Below are 7,817 nucleotides of genomic sequence, written 5' to 3'. Positions count from 1 at the left end.
GATTGTTAAGATCTACTTCTGCAACAGCCTTCAGTCTTTGTTCTTGCCCGCAAGGATCTCTGTTGCTGTTTCAGCTTACCAAGTGTCAAGTGTTTCGAACCCGTCAATTGTCTGCGTGGATCCACTAGTCTCCCGCCTAACAGTACGATCTGACCATAGCATGGAGCCAGTAGACCCAGACCACCTCTGCACTGTGCTGTCTCACCAGGGAGTTATCATTGGCCGACATGAAGAGCTAATTTTGGACGTTACCAGCCGGCATGAACAGCCCCTGAGTAGCATTGCAGAACAACTCTCTAAGTGTGACACTCCTCAGACCAGAACTGTTTGCTGCTTGTCGAGCCTCCTCTTCCTCTGGCTCATTCCAGCCCAGGGCCTCATCGGGGGCCCCACATTCCTTGTCCCCCGACTGCCTCTGTCTCTCAGTCGCTTCCAGATCCAGAGCCCATGCAGCTGGGCAGAGCTCACCTCACCCCAGAGGAGAAGCAGCGCCGTTTAAACACCCGGAGCTGTCTGTACTGTGGTCAGGCCGGCCATTACGATCCAGCTGCCCCCTGCTTCCGGTCCATGGCTCACCACCCCGTAACACCCTTAGCAGGTCCGAAGGGGCGAGGCTTGTGTTCTGGAGCCCGTGCAGCTGGGCAGAGTTCACATCGCCCCAGAGGACAGGTGGCATTTCTCTGAAAAGGTTGCGCACTTTGATCGCGACGGTGGATCATCTCATTGCATCTCCCTCTATTCAACGGACGTTATGGATGGAGAACGTGTGCTGTGACTGAGGTCAGCGATGATGCCACAGTGAGGAGTCGACAGTGATGATGTCATAATTGATAATGTCATCATTGATGATTCCACTGATGATGTCACTCTTGTCATAGATGTCATCGATGATTCAGATGTCACTATTGAGGGTGATGATGTCACTCTTGACATGTGTCACTTGAAGGTTACGATGCCACAGTGATGATGTCATAATGGATAATGTCATCATCATTGATGATTTACACCTCACATATGATGTCACTGTTGAAGGTTGGTGATTTCACTTATGATGGCATCATATTGTCATGTTCGGGGGCTATAAGAGAGCTCTGCCAGCTTCATGCTCTTTGATCATAAATTCAGTTTCAAAGTTTAAGATTGCGCCCGTCAAGTGTCTGCACATGGATCCATCCACTAGTCTCCCGCCTAACAATGCAGCTATTTTCCAACTCGTTTAGCCGATGTCGATCGATAGTGATATATGAGGGTCTTTTTTCCCACCTAATTTCAGAGAACATCAAGTCTCCTGTAGTGGAATTAACACATTATTATGCCTCCTCTTATCGTGACGGCCCACTGGTAGATGCAGACATAAATACAATGCTTTTCCAAATGTACACATTCACTGGGCAAAATAAGAAAACTACTTTAATATAGGTTATGTAAACCATGCCATATTTTTTTTAAATTCGTGTAACATCTTTCAAACAAACTTTAAGATTCATCCCACTTACTGTAAACAGGCCTGGATGATGCTCTCCCTGGGTTAAGGTTAGCATCATCAAAGCGTCATTTTATCGGCCTGTCGATCGACCGAAATGTTCGTTTCGGGCCGATATTTCACTCTAAAGCCTTCATCAGTGGATGCGATGATGTGCCGATATCATCGTGCATCCTAAGAAGTGCTTTTGCTGAAGTCAGAAGTCACAATGGATGTACTGTACAGCAGCCGGCAGCCAGCAGAGGAGTCTGGGTGCCAAGTTGAGAATTCAGAGCCTCCCCCCCTCCTCCGTCTGTAGTCAGGTGGGATGACAGGGGGGTGGTGCGTGCTGGTAGGTGGCTCTCGGGTGGCTCTGACAGCCTGTCACAGGGAGATCACTGCCACATGCCTGTCTGTCCACAACGCCGACGGCCTGACCCGGTCCAACGCGGGCCGGCCCCGCTGGTCGTGCCATCCCTGTCTGCTGTCGGACGTCTCTGACAGCTGACAAGACACCGGGGACACCGGCAGGCAGGGGCCAGAGCACTGCTACCTGTATAGACATCAAGATTTACTGCTGCCAAGGAGGAGGGGAAAGGCTGCAGGAAGAGGGGATGGAGAGAGAGAAAGAGAGAGGGAGAGGGGAATGAGAGAGAGAGAGAGGCCATGCACACATTTTCCAAACGGATCACATACTTGCTAAATTCTGTAATTATAAACAATAGGGATCCGCTTCCAAGTAGCAGCTTTCTGTCATCAATTCTTGTCTAAAATACAATTAATACAGCGTAACCCTTCTCTGCAGTTTCCTGGCCTTCAACAAAAAGCTGTGTTTGCGTGTGTGTGTGTGTGTGTGTGTGTGTGCGCGTACGTACGCGTTTTGTTTGTGTGTGTGTGTGTGCATTACTCTTTCAAAGCGTAACTCCCTTTAGATGTGGAGACAAAGGGGGCTGGCGGCTGGAGTCTAAGCTGCTGAAACATATGGGCCATGTCATTTATCACGTCTGCTGGTGAAGGAATGAGAGCCCATCAGTGGCCTGGCATTGATCCCTGTATGGCCCAGCCATTGTTTCCAGCAGCACCTGGTGGAGTTCTGTCTGCTGTAATGGGGAGGAGGAGAGACACAATGAGGAGAGGATCGGTTCTGGAGAGAGCGTTCACATTTTCTAGGCTACTCACTTTTTTTTCTGGAGCACATCTGAAGCACTTTGAAGACTTGAGGTGTGAATTTTGATGTTCGTTTTTCAGTTTCCGTTCATTTCAGCCACATGCTCTCTTATGCTCAGTGAGGTAGTGCTACAGTAAAAATGATTATAGTAAAAAAAAAAAATCAATATTATTCTTTCCTTAAAAGACCCCACCTCCATGTAACTTTGGTTAAGGTGTAATAAAAAGTACGTAAAAAGGAAGACAAACTGCATTTAGCTTCACTAGATCCCAGTTTATATAGACTACTATAGATATACTGAACCACTCACTCCCAAGAAAACTATATTGCAAGCTTGGCCTTACAGATGGCAAGATAAACAAAAACAAACAAAGACTATAGCAGTGCAAGTTACATTTTGATGTCTGAAGCTCGCAAAAGAAGCCGTAATATATATATATATATATTTTTTTTTGCCCGGCTTTGTTAAAAAGACATTTGCTTACTCAGCATTGTTTGTCTGCAGTAATTCATCACACAGGCTTTGAGCTATTGATGGAGCCAGCATCCGTTAGCAGGCCCCTGTCAATGATTCACTCACTAAGCCCATCTGTCAGCCGCCCTCTGCTTCCCCTCTCTTCCTCCCCTCCACTGCTGTTCTGCTTCACCCTCCTCTTCCTCACTGATGGATGGATCACGTCTATGACCGGCGCCTCAAACGGCTACATTCGACCCAACAAACATCTCACAGGTTGATGAGCTGATATTATGAAACCTCAGAAATTCATGCCATTATTGCCTCAGCATCCTTGCAGTGCAACACCATTTCACCGTTAACAACCTCTGAAAGGACAGGCTATGCGGGAAAGTGATTTCTATACGGGGGGTGATTGCTAACTATTTGAGTATTCACAGCTCAGCCGAGGACAGTAATCAATAAATCAACTGCTCACAGAATCCATCACGATTGTGCCATTAAATGCTCCCAATATAGTCAATGATCAACTGTGTGGCCGGCGCATTTCTGGAAGGCGGTGTGGTGCATCCTTGCAGAGCGGAGTGGAGGGGCCGAGGCGCTGAACCACAGAGGGAGGGAATGAAGTATCTAACTGTCTGTGTCTTGGAAAGAAACTTGAGGGTCCTGGTGTGAGCACAGAGCAGTGGTGTGTGTCGCTGCTCGCTGCGGCAGAGGGCGCCATCTGTGGACTCATGGAGTGAACTGCATGTTGGGGGATGGACTGGAGTCAAACAAATCTAAACTCCCAATAAGTTTGAAGTGCGCATACGGAGTCGGTCACTTCACAATTATTCAAGGGGAGAGGGAAAATGTTTGCTTTTTGTAAATTTATTTAATGTACCAGTAGCTCAGTGTATGTAGCTCTTTAAAAACAAATTCTTTCTCTCTTTCCAAATAGTGAAATTGTAACATAAAAACTGAGGTTGGTTTGGAGTGTTTTCAGTTCAACAGAGTTAGCCTGGAGACTTTATAAGTCTAGCTTTATTACCCCCTTATTCCATAAATTTAGATTTTGTTACCCTGTACTTACTTTGTAAGTTGCGGGCTGTATTCTAAACTATTACCGACTACTTTTACATTATTTAGTTCACAATATGGTCCAGTAGTATGTGCCCATTGTCAGTTAACTTCTGCTGCTTGACTTCAGGGACTGGAGTCAGGATCATAATGAAATGAACATTAGCCACAGAAGATGTGCAGATTTTGCAATCAATACTGTCGGTCTGGGTGACTCACGGTGGCTCAGTGGTTAGCAGCACTGTCGCCTCACAGCAAGAAGGTCATGTGATCAAATCTCCACCCCAGTCCTTATTCTGTGTGGAGTTTGCATGTTCTCGCTGTGTTTGTGTGGGATTCCTCTGGGTGCTCCGGTTTCCTCCCACAGTCTAAAGACATGCTGTGTTTGTGTAGTTTTGTTATGTAGTCAAATGTGTATTATGTATATGATGTATGTAACCTATGTTGTGTGTAGATATATGATCTAGTACAGTATATGACTGTGATGATGCTATAAGCCCTCTGAGACATGCTTGTGATAAGGGGCTATAAACATAACTGAACTGAACTGTCAGGTACAGCCACAGAACACAACGCATATCACATACCGGTAGACGTTAACGGATGTGCATCCAGCCAGACTGTTGCAGTTGCAGGCCAGGCACACCCTACACTAACGTAGCTGTTTCCCCCCAAGCCCTGCTCAGGTTTGAACCTGACTCGGAGGTCCAGATGCTGCTGACATCTGCCTCCTCCATGCTGGACGCAGAACGACGCTCATCACCCTTGCAATCAGTTGCTTGCATAAACTGAACTTCCGGTTTTACAATTTGCCTTTGAAATAAAAGCTCTTACAATGAATCAATCACATGAAATGCAGTCCAGTATAAATCATCATCTAAATCAGGGATACTCAACTTGCTTTGCCCGGGGGCCACTTTCGTGAAATGATAGAAGGCCAGGGGCCAGTTAATAAACAATCAATATACATTTTTCTGTAGCGGATTGTAGGTGTCAGACGGAGTTTAGTCTGACAATGTTGTGCACACTGGATAGTTACTTAGGTTAAGTACATACATAAGTGCCTGGGTAGCGAGCAGACGGCAGTATTTGACAATTTAGCAGCTAAATCATAGATTATTGAAAGATATTCCATATTCCAGACTGAAATGCTATAACAGAAGTGTGAGTATTGGCCAGAATTACATGAACATTTGGACACTTATTCAGCGGGTATCTTGCATGTTGCGTTCAGGTGCACTGTAAAAAAAAAAAAATGTTGCAATTCCATCGCGGGCCACACAGGGGGCGCCCGCGGGCCGCATGTGGCCCGTGGGCCGCCAGTTGAGTATCACTGATCTAAATCACCCCTGACTTAAATTTGTTGGCCTACTATTCCAAATGTTGCATCACTTAGCAGCATGTTGCTTGTCTTTGTGGGCTAGTTATTGACATTAGAATTTCTGTAGTTCTGTAGTCGTTCTGTTACCAGTTCAAGATGACTTGATGCTGTTATTAACACTCATATAATAGTGTTACTAAGCACCTTATAATGACTTATAAGAACATTACTACCTTCCAATTAACGTTTATTAATAGAACCTTAAAGTGTTAAGCACTGCACTCCACTTAACAAAGATAACAGGTTTCAGAAAAAGTAAGTCCACCCTTTAAAGATGCTACTTAAGCATTTTGAATGATTGATATGTCATCATCATTATCATCATCATCATCATCATCATTATCATCATCAAATGAATTGTAATAGCTGTCTTTTGTTTTGTTTAGTAGCCACACACTAGTCATTTAAATGGCAGTGCTCCTTAAAATTAAGACCACATTTCCCATAAACCCTTGTAAAGAATGTTGCTAACAGGATGCTAATGTCCCCTTCTCTCCCCAAGGAACCTATAAAAGAAAGCAGAGTCATTACATCATCCCAACATTCTACTGCTCTGCTTGGGGACAGACTTTGGTGCCAGTTCTATTGAAGCCTATTGGAGATGCACTAAATCCCAACATATCTACGTTGTATGAGCTTTGATGAAGACTCTACCAAATGCAAGAACACACTTCAGATAATACTGTAGAGCCTCTTCTAAACATGAAGTCTGGATCATGTCCGGCTAGCCAGAGCAGGATATTTTCCGGTTTTACCTTTCTAGACACGAGGAGTCTGTGTTTAGAAACAGCTGGAAATGGTCTGTATTCTCTCTGCCAATAGCGAGTAGAGTGGGCGGGGGGAGGGGGTGCGGTAGCGTGTATCGATAAAAAGAAATGTGATATGGAAACAGCTTTAGCGAATCTGTAACCAAACTCCATTCAAAAACATGCCGTTTTAACAGAGGATCCATTCCGACCATTCAGGCAATAACGAGGGGTGCCAATGTGCCAAGCTTGCCTTTGTTACATCGCCCAAAAGCCGCCCAGTCAAAATAGTGGTCGCACCGTCGTCAATCACTGTGGGTGATTTTACAAGTGGCATTCAAGTCATATCTGACTAGTTGTCAATTTATTTCTCCCCACAAAAGTTAGGCTATAGGCCTATGTCTCGATATAGGCTGATGCAACTCTTGCATTTTTACATAGCCTACAAGAGAGACGGGAGGAAAATAAACCATTTAAGCCGTTTGCAGCACTTGAGGAAACCGTGAGTTTGCTCGTTTAGGTTACTGACAGTTTTTCCCCCCTAATGTGCACCTTCGTTTATTTGCTGTTGGTCTAATAGTTCATTTGACTTGCCATGAACCCTGTAAAGTATGTCTATAATTATGTTTGGATACTATTTGGAGTGAACAGCAAATAAACAAATGCGCACATTAGGAGAAATCAGTCAGTAGAAGTGTGTTATTTCATTTGGTAGAGGCATTTCTTCATCAAAGGTCATAGGATGTAGATATGTTGGGTTTTAGTGTGCTTCTCCATGCAGGCTTCAATAGAACTGCACCAAAGTTTGGCACCAAGCAGAGCGTAATGCTGCGTCCTGTTATAACTCAGAGGTCGGAACTCAACTCGGAGTTCTTAGAGTAGGAAACTCGGGGATGATTTCTCAAACCCCAGTTGCTCCCAGTTTGTAATTTGACATCATTGCCACATCGTGTATACAGTGATACAAATAAGTGTATGAATTTTAAACACTTTACTTTTCTTTTTATTACATGCTTTCAAACCAATCAGCGTACCAATACAGTCGAGTAATTGGTTAAACCCATACATTAAAGTTTAATTAATGTTATTAAACAATGATGTTTTTAGCTGTTAGCTGTCCAATAGCTGATCCTATTAGCATTAATTTTTTTCTGACATGTTTCCCACTTCCGACCATAAACGAACGTAGCATTAGAACATTGGTACAGTATAGGTTCCTTTCCTCTTCCTCCCTGACACTGCTCTGCCTGAGTTTGATTCATTTTACTCTAAAATAGTCTCTTTAGACCAGGGTGCCCACACCTTTTTAGGATGAGAGCTACTTACAAAAAACAACTAGTCACGAGCTACTTATTTTCCCCTTCCCCCATTTCTTACACATGAGATTACTTTTAGCCTTTTAGTCATAAAGATTATTGAAAGATATTCCATATTCCAGACTGAAATGTTAACAGAAGTAGAATATTGGCCAGAATGACATGAACATTTGGACACTTATTCAGCCGGTATCTTGTACGTTGCGTTCGGGTGCACTGTAAAAAAACAGG

The sequence above is a fragment of the Poromitra crassiceps genome (assembly GCF_964638095.1).
Source record: "Poromitra crassiceps genome assembly, chromosome: 18".
Classification (NCBI taxonomy): domain Eukaryota; kingdom Metazoa; phylum Chordata; class Actinopteri; order Beryciformes; family Melamphaidae; genus Poromitra; species Poromitra crassiceps.
The sequence above is the reverse complement of the archived record's forward strand: the minus strand, read 5'-3'. Positions refer to the sequence as shown.